Source organism: Eublepharis macularius, chromosome 12, assembly GCF_028583425.1.
Source record: "Eublepharis macularius isolate TG4126 chromosome 12, MPM_Emac_v1.0, whole genome shotgun sequence".
NCBI lineage: Eukaryota > Metazoa > Chordata > Lepidosauria > Squamata > Eublepharidae > Eublepharis > Eublepharis macularius.
The window spans coordinates 75,230,300-75,252,503 of NC_072801.1; the positions used below are offsets into that span (position 1 = coordinate 75,230,300).

A 22,204-nucleotide genomic window follows, 5' to 3' on the forward strand; every position below is an offset into this window, starting at 1 on the left:
TAAAAAAGGTATCCTGAATTCTAATCATCACAAGATAGGAACAGCTGAATACCCTTCTCCTATATTATGCTCTGACTTTCTTTCTCTTGATCTCTCGTACACTTACATACAGAGGATAGAAGACAAACAGACATGGCAGAAAACATAAGCTAGGGGTGAGAGGATAGAAGCTTGGCCAATGCCCTCTCTCTTGCTTGGGATATGGCAAGGGTGAAAAAATGCAGAAGATGGGGACTGTGTTGCTTGTTTCAGCTTGACAAAAAGCTTTGGTTAACCATTGTGGAGTGTAAAAGAGGCAGTACATTACTTTACCCCAAGTATTCAAAAACTAATAGATAAGGAGGGATCATAAGAGGTAAGGAGGATGGAGATAAGTGCACCACTAATAAGCCAAGCACAGCAGTATGAAATATGTTATCGAGCTGCTAACACTAAAAAAGAAGTCAGTAAAGACATACTTAGAACAAGATAGATGAGATATGTAATTGTTTCTCCTGATTATTTACTTCCTGTTATTCAACTAGAGATGGGCATGAACCGTAATACAAACCAAAATTAAGCACAAACCACGCTGGTTCATGTTTCGCAAACTGCGTTTTTTCAGATCCCATTTCTGACAAACTGCCACGAACTTTAGGTTGGTTTATTTGGTTCATTTTTTGGTTCATGACTGCAGACAGCCTGGTGCCAATCAATCAGTTTCCTAGGCAACAGGGGGTGGACTTCCTGCAGACCTTCTGCTGTCCCAGAAGTGACCTTCTGCTGGCCCGAAAGTGAGTTTCTGCTGACCTGGAAGTCATGATTTTCTGACCTGGATGTGACATTTTTCACGAACCAAACGAACCGGTTCATGAACCAGGGGCAGGTTCGTGAAAGTTTGTGATTCGTGAAGTTTGACAAATCATGAACCACATGGTTCGGGTTTTTTCTGGTTCGTGCCCATCTCTATATTCAACTCTAGCCTCAGAAGAATGAATATAGCATTTGGGTAAAAAAAATACAAGCCAAAAGCCCCGCACTGGAGGCTAAGATAGAGATTTCCACAACCACCATGTATTTCCTCTTAGTGTTGAGATATGTTGGAACAAAAGACAACCAAACACTGAAAAAGATCAGCATGCTGAAGGAGATGAACTTCGCTTTGTTGAATCTATTTGGCAGCTTCCGGGCAAAGAAAATTATTGTCAGACTTAGGATTGCTAGAAGTCCCATGTAGCCCAGAACAATATAGAACACGACAAGAGATGTTCCAAACAAAACCAAACCGTACAAATGCTTGATTGATTGAGGGAACAGGGCAGAAGAATGGAGTGGGTTGGTCTTTTCCAAACACATTTCTATATCTTGGACCCTGGTTTAGTGGCCATGAAAGCAACAGCCACAGTGATGGTTTTGGCCAACAAACAAGAAACAGCCACTGGATGGTGATGCCAAAAGCAGATTGCTGGAGGAAGCATGTCACCTTCCTTAGTTCTCCAAGAAATAGCAAAGGACAGAGGAAGCAGAGAAGGAGAGAGATGAGAAGAGTGTAGGTGATATCCCAGTTGTTGGCTTTGAAAATGGGGGTATCTCAGCGCTGAATGAAAGTTCCTAGAACCAAGACTGTGATCAGGGAATTAAAAACTGCAACGGAAGCCAAACTGATTCCTAAAGGATCTTTATAAGAAAGGAAGCTGATTGTCTTGGGAATGCCGTGATCATTGTCCTTGCTTGCATACTGCTCATCTGTCCATTTGATACAGTCCTCCATATCTGCAAAAAACAGAACCGTGGTAATCTCTCACTTGCTTACCTACATGAGCAGCTTCAGGAAGGAAGGCCATGTATAAATGAAATGATTAAATAAATAAATCACTGTTGTGAAAAGGGAGGGAGAGAATGAGTTGTTTTCTTTCTGCCTCTTCCTGAGCTGCAGGTGCTATGGCATTGTCTCAAACACATAAAATACTTAGAAGTGTAATGCATTAGGGACTGGAGCAAACTAGGAATAGTTTAATCCTAAATTTTCATTTAGATTTAGAAGAGTATAACTCGGTTTAGGATTGTATTATATATTTCCTTGCATTGTAACGCATGAGGAACTAAAAATGAACAAGTCATGAAGAAGAGAGAGAGAGACTCTAGAACATGCCCATGCACTTTTGTAGTTTTGAGCTATCTACTGGCTCCCAATTTGTTCAGGCCCAAATAGAGGTGCTTATATCTTCAATGTAGTATACATTTTGGGAGCAGCATTCTTAAAAGACTGCCTACTTTCATATGAACCACCTGACCATCTGACGAAGAGAACTGTGATTCTCGAAAGCTTATGCTACAATAAAGTTGGTTAGTCTTAAAGGTGCTACTGGACTCTTTTTGATTTCACCTGACCACTGTAATCATTTTCCAAGATCCTTCTTCAGGTGCTCCATGATGACATTAGATGAGTGTAGGTGGAGGGTTGGAGGTAAGGACATGGTGAGATGTGCCATTGTGAGATGTCACTTCCAGGAAGAATCCATATCACTCCAATTTTCTTCCATCAACACTATTTGGTTTCGGGCTCAATTCAAGAGGTTGGATACCTGATTTTTGATTTGGAATAACCAAATTTTACCCAATCAGCCAAAATCAAGTATTTTAAGTTGAATTCTGAACCGAACTGCACACCCCACCACTAGGGGTGTGCAAGGAAAAAACTTTCGGCTTTCTTGTTTCGGGATTACCCGAAACAAGATTCTCTACCGTCATTAGCCGAAAGCCGAAACAAGAATCTCTTTCGGGATTCGGGATTCGGCATTCTTTCGGCATTCTTTCGGCATTCTTTCGGGTTTTTTTTTTGGGAAAATGCCTCCGTCTTTCAGGACGCCTGGAGGAGGCATTTTCCCACCAAATAAGCCCGAAATTGGTGGGGACCTTCCTCTAACCCTTCTCTAACAACTACCCAAGTTTCAGACAGATTGGACTTTGGGGGGCCATGTTATGGCCCCCCAAAGCAGGTCCCCCCATCCTCCCCATAAGAAAGCAAAGGAGCAGCATATTGTTAGCATGCTGCTGCTGATCTTTCTTCATTATTTCCTATGGGGAAAAAATGAAGAGGCAGGCTTCCTTTGCCAGGGGTGGCATTTTGCATGCAAAATGCCCCCCAGCCCTCAGGGGCCCTTCTCCCACCCCTCCTCCCATCCCCCACCAAGGCTCAGCCTGCTCCCACTTGGGGGGGCCATTTCATGGCCTCCCCAAGTAGGTGCTCTAATCTCTACCACTGACAGCTGGGGGAGGCTTGTGTTGCCAGGGGTGGCATTTTGCATGCAAAATGCCCCCCAACCCTCTGGGGCCCTTCTCCCACCCCTCCTCCCACCCCCCACCAAGGCTCAGCCTGCTCCCACTTGGGGGGGCATTTCATGGCCTCCCCAAGTAGGTCCTCTCAGCCCCTAAAGTCCACCCCTTACAGCCCCACACAAACACAATTCCCCCCCAGCTGCCACACACAGACCCAAATCCCCACATTAGCCCCTCACAGACCCAAATCAACCCCCACCTGCCCCACACCCACCATAACCCCAGGAACAGGCTGGCCTGCCCTCCCCTTTTGGGAACCCCTAAACTCTCTTTCCCAGGGCAGTTCTGCACAGACAAGGGGTGCCACAATGGTGGCAGTGCCAAATCGTCCCTGGGAAAGAGCACCTGCCCTGGCACACAGACAACCACCCCCCTGACCCCCCCACCACCCGCAGAGAAGGCTGGCCAGCCTGCCCCATTGTTCCCTATGCTGGGAACCAACCTCCCATCAAAGAAGGGAACACAGACACACAATCATTAAGTTTAAAAAACCTTTATTTTCTCATTTTCAAATTACAAGTGGTCAACAAATCACAACATATTACACTTATTGTCCCTCATAGCACAACACAACACAATTAACTACACATCAGAGAATCTTAAACACAATTTTTCTTTTGAAATGGACAAACAGTAAAGTTTTGAACATTACAACATGTTACATAGTGAGCGGGCACAACAGGGCATGGAAACAGAAGATGATCATAATAACTACCAGCCTAATACAACTCTCCCTCCATAACATGACTTAATGCGGGGGGAACCACTGCAACAAAATCCCCCCCAACCCTCTGGGGCCCTTCTCCCACCCTTCCTCCCACCCCCCCACCAAGGCTCAGCCTGCTCCCACTTGGGGGGGCCATTTCATGGCCTCCCCAAGTGGGTGCTCTGCTCTCATCTCTACCACTGACAGCTGGGAGAGGCTTGTCTTGCCAGGGGTGGCATTTTGCATGCCAAATGCCACCCTTACCCTCAGGGGCCCTTCTCCCACCCTTCCCCCCACCCCCCACCACATGCATTCCTTGACAATCAAGAAATCTGGAGTTAAATATAATGTGCATGTAAGTCCCTCAAAGACAGAAGCAATATGGAGGTAATGACCCATTTGATTTCCACAACCTCAGACACAATTAGGGATCCATTTCCCCTTGGTGGGGGATCCCCCACTCTCACCTATCACCCCGAAGGGGGAAAGTCAGTGAATGAGCCTTCAAGGTACGCTCCAGGGGCTGCTGCCGTGATGTCACTGATGTCATCTGGCTGCCCTGAGAGTATTCCTGTGCTTTGCAGTGGGCTGATTTGGGCCCTACAGGCCAAAGCAGGATCCCTTGTGGCCCAAATCTGCCTGCTGTGAATTGTGCGTGCTCCCCAGCCTTGTGTGATGATCACATCACTTCCTAGAACAGACATCATCATGCCAGAGCATTGCCATGAAATGATCATGCGTGTGTGAACAGACCCTAAGTATCCTGTAGGCTTCAGTGATGGTATAGTAATGTTTTCACTCACATTATAGAGAGAGAGAGAGACAGAGAAGGGGGGGAGGCACTGAACCTAGATTATTTCTTCTATTTTACTGTCCCCTTCCAAAGCCAGGGTGGCATTGGCACAATGCCCCCCTCCCCCCGGCCAGAGCCTTAGTAACAGCATGCATTGACAGGCCCATGCATCATAGTCCTTTTTGAGACCCAGCCAAGTTGTGTGCCTTTTGGAGAAAAATGTTCAAGTTGCTGGTGGGGGTATGAACAATTTTTAGATATCCACTGTAGTGCAATGGCTAGAGAGTTGGTCTAGAATCTGGCAGACTCTGATTCTGTGCCTTGTAGGCTTGATGGATGTTCTTGGCTCAGCCTAAGTAAACAATTGTGTTGTGTTTTCCAGAGGCAGTCTAGGTGATTTTGGGGCCCTGGACAAATGTTCTGGACGGGGCCCCAGAACCAGTGCCGCCCCACCACTGGCTCCTTGCCAAGGCCAAGCAATTTGGTCACCTAGGCCCCAGATAGAGTGGGCAGGAGTGCGTTGTTTCCTTCCTCCCCCCCCTCCACCCCCTCATACAACTAAGAAGGCCATCGGTGGAGTCACTCCAATGTGAGGCATGGAGCAGCTGTCTATTGTTAGCCTGGTTGTGATGAGGGTGAAACAAATCAAGGGAGAACAGCAATGTGTAAACCACTCTAGGTTCCCATGGGGGAGAAAACCGGGGCATAAGATAAACCTTTAATTTGGTGGGGAGGGGGTATATACATTTTATGTGTATGTGTCTGTATGTTTTATGCATTCAAATCACTTGTGGTGTACTTTAGAATTATATTGAGCTCCACAGTATCCCAAAAACCTTGTCCATGTATTGCAAACCGCAGTCAATCTACCACATCTAGGGTATTCTTCTTTTCCCTACTGCCTTCAATTTTTCTTAGCATTATTGTCTTTTCTAGTGAACCTTGTCTTCTCATGATGTGACATAAGCACTATCATCAATTGATATCTTCAAGGGAGAAAGCAGGCCTGATTTGGTCTGGATGCCACTTACATGTCTTTTTCGGAGTCCATGGTACATGTAAATTGAAACTTTCTTCCCACTTCGCAGTGTGAATGCTTTTTCCTCCTATGAGCTTTGTGTAAATTTTACTGTACTGATACTGCTCATTTGGCCAAAAGGCCTGCCCTTGATCAATGCCACATTAAATACTTCATAATAAAAATATGTTTTTAGAACCATTTAAAAGTGTCCTTAAGTGCCATACGCTGATTTAAAAAAACATAAGCTAAATGTTTGGGAACACAACCAGATATGTGAATGACTGAAATGCAGCCCAATCCCACTGCTACTTAAAATCCATTTTTGATGGAGGTCTGGATTGTCTTACATTGGTGTCATTGGGCTTGGAATCAGGAACCTGGAAGTGTTCCATGGGGGCTACAACTTTCATGCCAAGGCTAAGAGGGTGGGAACGGGATCTCTCTGGGGTGGCAAACTCTGGCCTTGGAAGTTACTGGCAATTTGGGGGTGGGACTTGTGGAAAGGAAAATCTGAGTAGGGATCTCCCCCAGAATCCATGGTCCGCATTTGCCCTCTAAAGAGATTGCCCTTGGAAGCAGCCAGTTTCTCTGTAGGGAACTACTCTCTCTAACCTGAACTCAAGCCCAACCAGGAGTTTGGCAGCCCTAGGAAAATTTCAGAAAAAGATGGCAAAGGAGGGCCAGCAACTGATAGAGGCATGGAAGCCCACACCAGGACAGTAGCAGGGGCCTACTTGGGCACAAGGGACGACCAGTGCTCTCATCCCCCATAGTCCACTCCTTACAGCCCCACACAAACCCAGTTCCCCCACCCCAGCTGCCACACACAGACCCAAATCCTCCATTCAGCCCCTCTCAGAACCAAAACCACCCTCAGCTGCCCCACACCCAGTACCCCAGGAACAGGCTGGCCAGCCTGCCCCATTGTTCCCTATGCTGGGAACCAACCTCCCATCAAAGAAGGGAACACAGACACACAATCATTAAGTTTAAAAAACCTTTATTTTCTCATTTTCAAATTACAAGTGGTCAACAAATCACAACATATTACACTTATTGTCCCTCATAGCACAACACAACACAATTAACTACACATCAGAGAATCTTAAACACAATTTTTCTTTTGAAATGGACAAACAGTAAAGTTTTGAACATTACAACAGGTTACATAGTGAGCGGGCACAACAGGGCATGGAAACAGAAGATGATCATAACTACCAGCCTAATACAACTCTCCCTCCATAAAACGACTTAATGGGGGGGAACCACTGCAACAGGGTCCAGCAGAACCAATGTCATTTCCTGTGGCTGTGCTTTCAGTTCAGACACACAAAGCTGAACTGGGCACTTCCAAGGCACTGGACAATGGTATTTCTGGAGCAGTTCTGCAGAGGTCTCCCCCCACCCCCACACCAGCCTCAGAATTTACCTGGGAACATCTGTGAGAGATCATCATTGGCCGGTGCCCATCCACCACTCTTCCCGCATCCCCCAACCATGCAAACCCAACATTAACACCAAATTTTTTTTTTTTTAAAACATGAACATTCAATCAACTTTTAAAAAACATAATCACAACATTTTTTGGGGTTTTTTTTTTTTTAAACATGAACATTCAATCAACTTTTAAAAAACATAATCACAACATTTTTTTTGGTTTTTTTTTCCTTTTTTTTACATGAACAGAACATCAACTTTCAAAAAACAGTACAACAATTCTTCTACAATTTTTTTTTACAAGGATTTCATCTGATAAAAACACCTAAGCAATCCCTATCTAACCTGTTTCTCCCTCCAGTAGCAATCCATGTTTCTGGGGCATTATTTTTCATAATAAATTTGGTCCCACAGGGTATGTCTCAGTGATGGGAGATGTTTTGAATACCCTGGGGGGGGGGGGGCGCTTTCAAATTGCTGGGTGTTTTCCCTTTGCCACTGGTTCCTAACCACCCTCCCTCTACTGGCCGGTTTTAACTGTATATACAGGGTTTTATACAGGGGAGAGCGCGATTCCAAAGGATTGGACTCATAGAGGATGCAGGCCACAAGTTGGGCTCACCTCAGTCACTCTGGAAGTCCAGTCCTGAGAAATCGAAGAGGCGAGAGTTGACCTTCAGGAAGGTCAACTGCTCGACTCTCCATGGGAGAAGGCGAGTGCGATGTGGGCCGACAATGTCGCCCGCATGTGAAAAGACGCGCTCGCTCTCCACGCTCGTCGGAGGGCATGAGAGCAGCCGCTGCGCCTCGAGGGAGAGGTCCGGCCAGACCGACTCCTTCCTGGCCCAGTAGCTGAGCGGATCGGTGGAGAGCGACTCGCAGGGCTCCGCGAGGTAGTCCCTGACCATCGCCTCCGCCGGATCCTCTCTCACGGTCCTCACGACCCCAGAGGGGACGAGGGCCCACCGGAGCATCTCCATCTCCATCGGCACTCCGGTGGTGGCCTCGGGGGGGGCCTGCGCAGAGGGGGCGTCAGAGGGACCCGCACGGCAGGGCCCCTCTTGCGTCCCCCCTGTCGACAGGCGTCCCCTCTTGGCCTGCCTGCGCCTCACCCAAGAGCAGAGGCCGTCTCTGGCTTGGGTGAGGTTCCCGTCCCGCTCGGCGAAAGTGCCCTTTATGCGCGGGTCACACATGGCCGCCAACATGTATGACTCTTCCTTAGTGAGAGGAGTTAGCCTGGCAGCTATGCCCTGCTGCAGCCTTCTCACTAATGCGCGCACCGCTGGAACAAGGTCAGCACGGGGCGCGACCCGGTCTGCAAGGGTGGCCAGATTCCTCTGGAGCGTGTGCACCAGGGGAATGACCAGACCGAGGGTCGCCGTGTCTGACGAGACCGCCACAGTGAAGTCCTTGAAGGGCTTCAGGACCTCCACTGTCTGGGTGATGGTGAGCCAATCCTCCCGGCTGAACTCACCCACCTGACTCGCACCGCGGTTCTCGGAGAGCCACGCGTGGAGTGCGGCCTTCTGCTCCACCAAGCGCTCAAGCATGGCGCAGGTGGAGTTCCAGCGAGTGCTGACGTCAGTGATCAGAGCGTGCTCTGGCACACCTGTCCTGACCTGTGTCTGGCGCAGTTCGTGCGTGGCCTTCACGCTGCGCGAGAAGTGACCCGTGAGCCTCCGACATTTCTGGACAAGTAACTGGAGTTCACGGGTCCGGGTATCCACGGGTTCCTTCGAGGAGCCCAACCCCAGCGCATCTCTCACCACTAGGTGAAGCTTGTGAGCGGCACAGTAGACGCTCTCTCGGCTCACTAGATGCGCCGCTGCCCTCATGTTCTTGCCACCGTCCGTCACCATGCATCCCACGGTGGCGGGTCCCTGGCCTATCCACTCGTCCAACTGTCTCCTTAAGGTGGCAGCGATGTTCTCCGCCGTGTGGGACACGTCGAGCACCTCGGCGTGAAGCAAGGCCTTGCAGTAGCCGGCCTGGCGGTCTCGCATCCTTCCCTGTCTAGCTGTGCTAGGCACCTCCCCCCGGCCCCCACCCAGAACCGACTCGGGTTCCCACCAGTGAGCAGTAAGCGAGAGATACGCTTGCTGCACACTTGGGCAGGTCCAGATGTCCGATGTGAAGTGCACAGTTCTCCCGGCAACCCGGGACAGCTGTGCCTTCACATGATCCCTGGCAGCCCTGTAAAACGAGGGCACCACCGATCTGCTCAACGACGTGCGAGCAGGGACGGCGTACCAGGGAAAGCAATCTTGGAGCAGCCCTGAGAAGCCGAAGTCTTCAACTACGGAATACGGTTGCCCATCCACTGCTATCATGTTGACGATGTGGCGCGTGATGCGCCTGCTCGCCCTCCGGATCCCCTCTCTGGGCACACTAGCGCCCTGCATACCAAGCATCTCCGGGAGAGAGGCTTGGCGTCCCTATCCTGCAGGTACCCTTGGGGGGAGAGCACCAGAGGAGCCTGCCTCCTTCTGGCTAGCTGGCGGCCGTGCGGCGCCACTCGAACCCTCCTCCCGAAGAAGCACCGCCTGGTGGTGCCTCTTCATATGGTACCTCATCCCAGACGTGGAGAGATGCCACACATCTTTGCCACGGCTGACGCGCTGCCTACAATGCAGGCACAGGGCTGCTCGGGGATCCTCCGCTGCCTGGAAGTGCTTCCAGATTTCGGAGGAAAAGGGCATCCCACGCTTCCCAGGAGAAGCGCTTTCGGGACCACCCTGCGGCACCTCCTGTGAGGTGCTCTGGCCGGACACACCGTGTCCCACTCTCGGCCGGGCAGGTGGGGATGGACGAGGCTGAAGGGGCAGAGATGTGGGCTCTTCCACCACAGTCTCTGCCTCTTCCTCCCGCGTCCTCTCCTCCTGCACAGCCGCGAGAGGCCTGCTGCTGGCCTCAGAGGAAACTGGGGTGGACCGCCCCAGGGGGGGGTCTCACGGGCAGTTCCTCCAACATCCTCCGGGTTCCTGGGGTGAGCGGGAGCGCAGGGAAAGTCATGTGCTCCGCGCCCATCCCAGGAGACACCACATGCTGCCCCTCCTCCAGCAGCTGGCTCGCAACCACTGGAGGAGGAGGAGCCTCAGCAGCAGGCCCCTGCCCAGTGCCAGCCCCTGCCTCACGCACCCGGGTTGGGGGTGGCCCTCCAGCAGCTGCCTCAGGAAAGAGAGTCTTGCGAACCCTCTTCCTGTCACCAGAAGCCAGGCTGGTGAACGGCAGCAGCGCAGGGGAGGGCCTCCTCCGCTCAGATGGAGGGGCTGCCGCAGCAGTCCCCCTCCCCCTCCCCTCCTCCCCTCTAGATTTCTCCCTAGCCTTTCCCCCGGGGCCCCTCTCTGCTTTCCTCTCCGACATACTTTCCCCTCCCAAATTCAACCCTAACTAATCAGAAAAGATTTAGAAAACAAAGGTCAACTTTGTTTTCAAGACCTAACTAACCTGCTCTAAATCTGTGCTTCTAGTGGCTCTGTGACTTGGAGATGAACAATCAAGTGCCTTTTTAAGCAACCCTATTTATGTCAGGGAACCTGAGCCTGCCAATCAGCTGAATTCCTCTGGAATTGAGCTGGCCCTAAACCCCAATAACAGGTGACAAAGCCTTAAACACTCACACACTAGTATGCCCGGGCCGGCCTGGCACCACCACGGGTGCCAGAGATGGGCAGTGGAACCCTAGTTATGGGGGCACTAATGGGAAGCCTATTGACAGCTATTACAAATTTTTATATATATATATATATATATATATATATAGAATTCAAACCTAACACTCACTCACTAATGCTTTCCCTGCTGAGTCCCTATTTAGTTTTTTAAAAAAAACTAGGCTCGGTTTCCCTAATAATTATGTTGAAAGCAATTATCCACTGATCACCTACCAACTGGCCTACCTACCTAAGAGACACTATTTAGCGGGACCGATGTATCTGTGGTATGTCGGTGTGGGGTGTGGATGTGGTGTTTTGAAGATGAGCCTCCCCCCTCCCAAGCTAGCAAGAACCCACCCCCAAGGCCACCCAAATGTGAACCCGGACTCGCTCACAGTAACACCAGTCCTGCAGTCCAGCGATGTTCAGGCGGTCTTGCAGCTGGTCCTCCTCTCCTCCACGATGCTGTCAAGAAAATTGGAAATGTTAGCAGAGTCAACACCACACGCCACACACGCAACCCCCAAAATTCAAGGCCCCGTTGCACAAGCCAAGTCAGCCCCCCCCCCTTAAAGGCTAGGGCCAACCAGCAGCAAAACAAAACACATCCACCCAGCAGAGCTTCTGGCCTGTGCAGGCCAAAAGCTGGCACACTCATTTTTTAGTCCTGTGAAACAGTAGTTCAAGCCCACCCCACACTCAAACTTGAAAAATGAAACATGAAAGAAAGCAGGCACTGCGATCAATGCTGGCCCCCCTAACCCCCAAACAATATCCTCTTGCCCAACCAGAAAATGCCCCCCCCAGCCCAAGCCATAAAGACAGAGCCAAAGCATATGCTCGCAGGTAGGCACAGCAGCAGACATAAGCTCAAAAACCAAATTTAACAACAACCCTACCAGTCCACCAGTGCAGATGTCCAGCAATGTTGATCCTCCACGCAGAGATCTGCAGGCCGATGTCCACCAAGTGCAGTCCAGTCCAGAAGAGGTCCACCAACGATAAACAACCTGAATGTGAAGCAAAACAGTGAGTGCCAGGCCAGCAAACGGGAAGGGTTACCAAAGCCGGAGCAGCAGGCCTGTGTGTGGGCCGAAGGCTGGCACAGTTGATCAGGACGGAGCCTGTTGGGAATCCTTGCAAGCAGGGGACCAGACACAGAAAAGCAAGCCACACCATTCCAGATTGTGGAGCACAACTGTGAGTGCCAGGCCAGCAACCAAAAAGGGTTACCTTGGCCAAAGCAGCATACCTGTGTGTGGCCCACAGGCTGGCACAGTTGATCAGGACGGAGCCTGTTGGGAATCATTGCAAGCAGGGGACCAGACACAGAAAAGCAAGCCACACCATTCCAGATTGTGGAGCACAACTGTGAGTGCCAGGCCAGCAACCAAAAAGGGTTACCTTGGCCAAAGCAGCATACCTGTGTGTGGCCCACAGGCTGGCACAGTTGATCAGGACGGAGCCTGTTGGGAATCCTTGCAAGCAGGGGACCAGACACAGAAAAGCAAGCCACACCATTCCAGATTGTGGAGCACAACTGTGAGAGCCAGCCAGAAGAAAGGCTTCTGGCCTGTGTAGGCCCAAAGCTGGCACACTCTTGTTTTAATCTTAAAACAGTGGATCAAGCTTAAAGAAGGCAAGCACAACAACCAATACTGAACCCCCCCCCCCACCATCAAACATTGTCTGCCCAACCTGTCCCCCAGGCCATACCTGTGTGTGGCCCACAGGCTGGCACAGTTGATCAGGACGGAGCCTGTTGGGAATCCTTGCAAGCAGGGGACCAGACACAGAAAAGCAAGCCACACCATTCCAGATTGTGGAGCACAACTGTGAGTGCCAGGCCTGCAACCAAAAAGGGTTACCTTGGCCAAACCGGCATACCTGTGTGTGGCCCACAGGCTGGCACAGTTGATCAGGACGGAGCCTGTTGGGAATCCTTGCAAGCAGGGGACCAGACACAGAAAAACAAGCCACACCATTCCAGATTGTGGAGCACAACTGTGAGAGCCAGCCAGAAGAAAGGCTTCTGGCCTGTGTAGGCCCAAAGCTGGCACACTCTTGTTTTAATCTTAAAACAGTGGATCAAGCTTAAAGAAGGCAAGCACAACAACCAATACTGAACCCCCCCCCCCACCATCAAACATTGTCTGCCCAACCTGTCCCCCAGGCCATACCTGTGTGTGGCCCACAGGCTGGCACAGTTGATCAGGACGGAGCCTGTTGGGAATCCTTGCAAGCAGGGGACCAGACACAGAAAAGCAAGCCACACCATTCCAGATTGTGGAGCACAACTGTGAGTGCCAGGCCTGCAACCAAAAAGGGTTACCTTGGCCAAAGCAGCATACCTGTGTGTGGCCCACAGGCTGGCACAGTTGATCAGGACGGAGCCTGTTGGGAATCCTTGCAAGCAGGGGACCAGACACAGAAAAGCAAGCCACACCATTCCAGATTGTGAAGCACAACTGTGAGAGCCAGCCAGAAGAAAGGCTTCTGGCCTGTGTAGGCCCAAAGCTGGCACACTCTTGTTTTAATCTTAAAACAGTGGATCAAGCTTAAAGAAGGCAAGCACAACAACCAATGCTGAACCCCCCCCCCCACCATCAAACATTGTCTGCCCAACCTGTCCCCCAGGCCATACCTGTGTGTGGCCCACAGGCTGGCACAGTTGATCAGGACGGAGCCTGTTGGGAATCCTTGCAAGCAGGGGACCAGACACAGAAAAGCAAGCCACACCATTCCAGATTGTGAAGCACAACTGTGAGAGCCAGCCAGAAGAAAGGCTTCTGGCCTGTGTAGGCCCAAAGCTGGCACACTCTTGTTTTAATCTTAAAACAGTGGATCAAGCTTAAAGAAGGCAAGCACAACAACCAATGCTGAAACCCCCACCCCACCATCAAACATTGTCTGCCCAACCTGTCCCCCAGGCCATACCTGTGTGTGGCCCACAGGCTGGCACAGTTGATCAGGACGGAGCCTGTTGGGAATCCTTGCAAGCAGGGGACCAGACACAGAAAAGCAAGCCACACCATTCCAGATTGTGAAGCACAACTGTGAGAGCCAGCCAGAAGAAAGGCTTCTGGCCTGTGTAGGCCCAAAGCTGGCACACTCTTGTTTTAATCTTAAAACAGTGGATCAAGCTTAAAGAAGGCAAGCACAACAACCAATGCTGAAACCCCCACCCCACCATTAAACATTGTCTGCCCAACCTGTCCCCCAGGCCATGCCAAGAATAAACTGCAACACCTTTTTGCAGAGGCAGGCCACAGCAGCACATTGCCCAGCATCAAAAAAATTTACAAAAATTTTAAAAAGGCCTACCAGGTGTCCTCTCAGGATGTCCAGCACAGTTGATCCTCCAGGCAGATGTCCTCCAGGCTCCAGGTGCAGTCTCTCTTCTTCTCCTCTCTCGGTCACAGCTCAGCAGCAGCAGCAACAGAAGTGTTCCAGACAGTCTTGCTCCAAATTTAAATCCCCTGCTGCAGCCTCAGCCAAAGATTTAAATCTATTGGCTGGCATGAGAATGCAGCAGTGGGATTGGTGACTCCTAAAGTCCCCACTCCCCTGCCTTTCCCCACCCACACTCCAAGAGCCACCCTCCTCCTGCTCCCCCTCCCCTACCTGTTAGTTTTGGCGGGAATCTCTGCTGCTTTGCAAATGCAAAGTGCAATGCAATGCTTGCACCTTGCATTTGCAAGGCAAAGCAGGATTCCCTATCCTCCTTTGCAAGAGGGGTGGGGGGTGACAGAAGGAGTGAGTGATTCACTCCTTCTCCCCCCCTCCCCTCTTCTAAGAGCCTGCAGGAAGCCTTTGCTTCCAGCAGGATTTTGCTAGCCGCTTGCTAAGGCAAACGGCTAGCAAAAACAAAATGGCGATTCTCGAATGCCGAAAGAATGCCGAAAGAATCCTGAAACGTTTCGGGTTTTTCTTTCGGCAATCCCGAAACGTTTCGGCATTCCCCGAAACGTTTCGGGATTCCTGAAGAATGCCGAAACACTTTTGTTTCGGCATTCTTTCGGCATTCTGAATGCCGAAACGCACATCCCTACCCACCACAGTGTATCTGTTTGGTATATGTATTATCCTCCTCTTAATGCATTTCCCCCTCCTTTTGTGAAACTATTTTCTGCATCATTTGACAGATACTTTTGGGTTTGTTTAATATTTTTTGCAATCCTATGACATTAATTATTTAGATACCACATCTTTTACATTGCAGGTGCCACTGTCTGGCTTGATGAACAGCAATGAACGAGGCTTGCAATGACCACCTGTTCGTTTAGAATGGGGCCTCACGACCAACTTGTTCACAAACAGCAGATTGGGCTGTTCGTGGCTTTTTTTTTGTTTGTATTGCTGTTCGTGCCCATCTCTAATTACCAGTTGAGGCAGCCATCCACAAAAGTTCCTGCCTCTCCTCCAGGCCTTTGAACAAATCCTTATGATTTTGGCCTTAAGGATATCAGCCAATCTGATCCCAAGAAATTCCACTGGGTGGAGAGGGCCTTAGTTCAAAAACTGGGAGGAGAAACTTCTCAGTTAGAGACTTGGAGGAGCCTCAGATTAGCCAGGGTTTTTAATTGTTCTTGGAATGGAAAGCAAGAACTTCTCTTACTGTAATTTAGCCCAGTGACAGTATTTGATCCCTTGGGGCAAGGTTTGTAATTGCTGGGTCATAGTTAAAAGTAATTTTACTCATTTAAGCTAAAACAGTCCACACGTAAAACTTACTTTATCGAATACCTATTTTTTTCTGCATTGTTTTCCCTTCACCCCTGTGTTACCTATGCAATCAACAATTTAGCAGCATGGTGACTAAATTTACCTCAAAAGTATATCCAACATTTATAAAAGTGTCTAAAGAAGAGACCTGTGGGGACACACTGTTTCCATGCTACCAACACTTCATCATAAACTCGAGTGACCCATTCTCATGAACATGGGCAGCTGGTGACTCAAAGAGAAACAAAGACTAGTGTAATGAGAGGATTTGTTCTAGGAAGGTTTATGGCAAATACATACGGTCCTAACATGTTCCTAAATGCAATAAAGCCTTGAGACTAGGATATAGTTGTTTTATGGTTTCATCCAAAACTACCAAACAGTACATTTCAAGGAAACAGTACATCTAATGAAACAGATACACTGTTTGCATTATTTACCAATAATTAAGACACATAAAAGAAGTCTCAGCAAAGAATCCCTTGGTAAGAACCATTAATCACCCAAAACTGCAGAATTAATGGAGACTACTTCCCCAATTTCAATTAGTTTATTAATGGAACTAAGAAAACAAATTTCTGAATAGTAATCAGTCATCAAATAGTCATAGGTATTCTTCTCCACTCTTTGTTCATATAACTTTTTTTTGGATGTTTATGGTCTGGACATAACAGCAAAACATAAATTGTTAGCTGATTTCGTACCTCAAATGGAATACAAATGTTAACCACTGTTTCAATTTCCTTACATGCCAAGCAAAAAATAAACAATACAGGACAGTCTTTAATTGTGCCTACATATTAGCTGCTCCCTCTTGTTCAACTCGGGCTTCCAAAGAATCACATAGCATTTAGGCAAAAAGATACAACCCAGTAACCCAGCACTGGAGGCCAAGATAGAGAAGATCTCCACGGCTACCATGTATTTCCCTTTGGTACTCAGATAGGTTGGAACAAAAGACACCCAAACACTGCAAAAGATCAACATACTGAAGGAGATGAACTTGGCTTCATTGAAACTGTCTGGCAGCTTTTGGGCAAAGAAAGCTACAGTCAAACTTATGATTGATAGAAGTCCCATGTAGCCTAGGACAATATAGAACATGACGACAGACCCTTCATTGCATCCTAAAATGATCTCTCTAGTTAATGACTGCATGTCAATATCTGGGAATGGGGGAGATGTTCCTAGCCAAACCATACAAATGCTTGATTGAATAAAGGAACAGGACAGAAGAATGGAGTTGGTCAGTCTTTTCCCCACCCACTTCCTTATCCTGGATCCTGGTTTGGTGGCCATGAAAGCTGCAACCACAGTGACGGTTTTGGCCAGCACACAAGAAACAGCCACTGTGAAGATGATGCTGAAAGCAGATTGCTGGAGGAAGCAGGTCACCTTCCTTGGTTCTCCAAGAAATAGCAACGAACAGAGGAAGCAGAGAAGGAGAGCAATGAGAAGAGTGTAGGTGATATCCCGGTTGTTGGCTTTGACGATGGGGGTATCTCTGTGCTTAATAAAAGTTCCTAGAACCAAGGCTGTGATCAGGGAACTAGAAATTGCAATGGAAGCCAAACTGATTCCTAAAGGATCTTCATAAGAAAGGAAGCTTATTGTCTTGGGAATGCATTGATTGTTGTCCTTGCTTGCATACTGATCATCTGGGCATTTGATACAGTCCTCCATATCTACAAAAAAGAAAAGAAAGAAAGAACAGTGGTTATCTCAGTGTCTGTCCCATCTTGATTTAGGGCCAGTTACCCATGATCTTGAAGATGCAGGAATCTTGATGCTGATTTCTTCTTGCTGCCTCTGTCTATGGATGTCATCCTCTGAAAAGCCATTTTAGTATCCTTGAAAAATCGTGATAAGTTAATGTTAGCTATTTTATTTTATTTATTTTCGATTTAACCCATTTTAACCCATTTTAAACTCTTTGTGTTGAAATGAGGCCATGTCATGAGGTAACTTAGTTTGGAAGGATGACTGCAGAGATTGGAGCTCATAGAAGTAGGAGAGGAGTATTGACGAAACCCCATAGTGCTGTCGGTGAATAACTGGGAGTACATCGTTTTAAACTGGGTTCAGAAAAAAAAGAGTTATTTTGTGGTATCATCAGATTTTCTAAACCCTGAGGTTACATTACAGCTGCATTGCCTCAGACATCTCGATATAAGCCAGAAAGACCAGATATCCATGACAGCAAGCCACCTTCTGAAACCAGTGGTGGAGTGAGTACTCCTTCTTCTGTATATACTGGAAATGAATATGCAATTCTAGTTCATTCATTGACCTAAAAGTATTAATAGCCTTTTAGAAAGCTTGATTCCATAATTCTAAAATAAGGGATGTAGAGATATACTGTTATTATTTTTCCTTTCCTTTTGGTTTGCACATGTTGTTGCGGTAACCTTTTGGTTGTTGTCATCTGTGACTGCTCAGAAGAGCTATATGTCACAACCTACCCTTCTCATTTGAAATCTTTTCTTCCACACATGGAACACAATCATAACAGCAAAATTTCTCCCTTTCCTTCTTTTTCTTGTGATGACCAGGATGGCACTAGTCATTGCACACAGAGAGGGGAGGAACCTATCCATGGAGATGTACAAAATACAATATTATATTATTTATATTATTTATTGGCTGATCAAAAATAAGGAAGTAACCAGTTGTAAAGTAAGAATATAAAATATTAAGGAACCAATAATCTGGTGCCATTTTGCTGATCATTGTAATTAGACATGGGCACGAACCTAATTACGAACCAAAAAAACCCCACGAACTGCCTGATCGTCTATTCATGATCTGGCGGTTCGTGAGGGTCCATGGCCAACGAACCAGCGTTCGTTGGAAGCCTGGTTTGTTGTCGCCCGCAGTTCGTGAAACCAGACAGTCGTGAAACCAATCAATTCCCTTGGAAATGGAGCTGGGGGAATGCCTGAACTCTGTCTACACTCCTTCTGTCACCCTGGAAACCCAAATTGAAGCCCAGCTTACCTTGATTGGCAAGTCTTCCTTCCAACCATGGAGCTGCAAATTGGTTACAATTGGTTACATGGGAGAAGACACCCAGGGTGAGGGAGGGGGAAGGGGGGGTGTTCTGTAAGCATGGGCACTCCAATCTCATCCCTACAAATCCTGATAGGCAGTTCTGATGGCCAACCTCTTGTACGCTGGGCCAACATCAACTGTTGGCTCTAATTGTATTGAGTATGAACCAAAAAAACCCACGAACCAGCCCGGTTTATGGGTTTTTATGGGAGGAGTTTTTATGGGAGGGGTGAAATGTGGCACTGGACATATAACTGTTAAACCTCTTGTGAAATAGTGAAGAAGAAGGAGAAGAAACATGGCAATTCCGCCCTGAGCCCACTTGGTTGGGGAGGGCGGACTATAAATCTAAGTAAATACATAAATAATAAATAAATAAAATTCCTTCTCCCAAATTATCCATTTAGGGACTGGAGTAGATCTTGAAAACACCATGGAATTCAGACCTGGTTAAAACCTCTCTGCCATACAATTAAATCCTCATGAATGATCAGTTCTTTTCCTTCACGGGCATTGGGATCCACTCTTCCAACTTTCACCCTATGGACAGATTTGTTTGGGAATGTGACCAAGGTTGTGATGTCAAATCCAGCCACCATTTCCATATTACTGTCAAACGACACTGTTTCTCCTGCTGAGTTATTAAATGAAATGCCTTGAAGAAATGGATGCAGCTGGTTGATAAAAAAGAAAAAGGGTTATAACATTTTGGAGTTTTCAAGCAGAAATTTATGAACTTCTTTTCTTGGAGATCAATGACTTTATTTCATGTAGACCTAACATGACAGCTCAGCTCTGTTTGCAACTGTACCTTTTTTGTAGGCTGCATGTTCAGGTAAGACACTGAGCATAAGTTACGTTTTGTGGAATTTTATTCAACTCAGCTCCTTATTTATATTTCCCTAGGCCTAGCCAAGAGTGAGACTTGTAAAAATGATAGAACACCCAAACCACCTGGGCATTTTGGAATACACAACACCTTTATTCAGGTAGCTGAAATACTTTTTAAATATTTTGCAGGCCAATTTCCTTTTTTTAGCCTGCACTGTCAACATCTATAGATCATATGCTGAAATTGTGTATATAATTGATATTCTGCCTTCTTAACTTTCCCTAGTTAAGACAAAAAAGGAGACTTACATGTGCAGACCAAAATGAATTGTACACATTACTAATCTGTTAAAATACATCAAGTTGAGTAACCATTTTAGTCTGTCTGTAGCAGTAGAAAAGAGCAAGAGACCAGTAGCACCTATAAGACTATCAAAATTTATTGTATTTATCAAGTTGTATCTGAAGAAGTCAGCTGTGACTCACAAAAGTTCAAACCTCTTGCTCTTTTCTACTGTTAAAATACAGTTTATAAAGGATAGGGTTCAGAATGACAATAAAATACCAGCCTACAAAACTTCATCAATGGACTATATGCATAACCATTTAACCATCATTCATTCATGGTGAAATGTGGATCTTGTAGACATTTCATATAAATCCATTACCTTCCAAGGCTGTCGATCTTGAAGTTCAGCCCTCTGATGACCTATCACAGCTTTTTGGTTGGACATGGTCATGGCATTCAAAGCATGTGCCACCGCATAGGCAGCATTATAGATGCCGTAACTGTGGCCACTCATAGTTATTTCAAAAAGAGTCCCGGGGAGGCTTTCTAGCTTCTCCTCCCCAGTACATGTTCTATTATCTTCCACTAAACCTGCACTATTTGGAAATAAACAATCAAATGCTTGCTCCCAGAAGTCCTTGAGAAAGCTTCTGTGTTGTTCCCGATGAGGCTTTATGTTTTGAAGAAATTTCTGAAATCCATGAAGCTCATTTGAATGAATTGTGAAGGAGATTGCACCATGGAATAACTGGACGTCCCAGTTCCGTTGAAGGCCTGTGACTACAAAATCAATCTGGGCTGTCATAATACAAACCTTTCTAAATGTTTTTTTCATCATTGACAGAGCTGCCTAGAAATCTAAGATCATTAAATGCGACAATGGTCCGAGATTCTCCATAGAGAATACATGTCCTGACTTTGCTGTCTGTCAAAAGCGAATACTTATTAAAGATGAAATGGTTAAGGTCAGCCAAGGAATCCCATTCAGATTGGTTTTGGATGCTGTCTGTGAAGGCCAAACAGATTCCGTATTGGGACAGCAAAGACTCTATGACCTGCACAAAATGTTCTCCACTGTCATCATCCACAGCAAAGAGCCCAATCCATGTCCATCCAAAATGTTGAAGCAATCGGACAATCCCCATGTACTGTTGGTCTTCATTTGGGACCATGCGGTAAAAAGATGGGGACTGTCTTGTATCCTTCTTCTCTGAGGCAAAAGACCCATATGTGATCTGTAATGAAACAGAACAGTTAACTCATCTGAGATGTGTGTGTTAGCAGGTAGGTTTATTTACAGTTAATAACCAATACAAACTTGTAAAAACATAAGTGAGTATCATACGAAAAATACATCACTTTATAAAAAAATAATTGTATGAAAACTTGACAATATAAATACAAAAGTGTGGGCTTTCAGGATTAAGGGTAAAACCAAGTGTTACTCCTTTGCACATTCCCTGCGGATTTTACAAGCTGCAGCTAAAAATCTGGCACTAGCCATGATCTGGGGATCGGCACCTAACAGGAGCTTATTAGTTAGCTCTGTGCCGGGAAGACTTGAAAGTTTCTCCAATACAGGTTGAATATATTTTATATGTATTTCATGGTAGAACTTACAGGCAAGCATAATTGTTTCTACTTTCCCTGTCTTGCATGGGCAAACACGCTCAGCCATTGGGACCTTTTTGTAACGGCCTTCAAGTACTGCAGATTTAAATATATTTCATCGGGCCAATGAGAAAGCCCTACGATGGGACGGGATTTCCAGACTTGATAGATAGGAGGCTGGAGAAACCACATATCTTGTTTGTGGGGGGGCTAGGAAGTTTGAGACCCTAGCAAGATCCCTCTGTCTTTCAACATCCAATATTCACTGTTTGACCACAGCCCTTGCCTGGTCTGGGGCCATTATCTGTAGGGATTCAAATGTGAAGCCCAGCATTGTTAATTTCTGATAGATGGTCCCGAGCCAGGCAGAACAGTGCCTATCTTTAAGAATTAGGGAAGTGATATCCGATGGAGTTGTGTGTGTTTATACACGAAATATTTGCTGAAGGAAGTGGCAGGTTTAAGATTTCTTCAGGTTGAATTTGTTTCAAGAACCCGGTTTCAGGAAAAAGGACATAGGAAAGTAATGTAGTGGAAGCACCTTACATTACCCTCTGTAATCGCCTCCCAGCATGTACCCCTCCATAGCAACTCAATTTGAATATGTCCATTTATGCATGAGATGAAATTTTATTTTTGAACGATGATACTTCTTCCTGCTTTATGAGACACCCAATAGTTCCCAGATATAGAAAATAAATCACTAATACTTCTGTGCACCCATCTCACCTGTGGGATTTTGTAGAGACCTAGAATGTTGGCCACA

The 22,204-nt window shown here is 47.1% G+C and overlaps 1 pseudogene; it reads right to left on the minus strand.

Annotated features, from left to right (window-relative positions):
* Positions 1-16,439: 16,439 nt before the first annotated feature.
* On the minus strand, positions 16,440-20,999 carry LOC129339956 (vomeronasal type-2 receptor 26-like; annotated as a pseudogene).
* Positions 21,000-22,204: the final 1,205 nt, after the last annotated feature.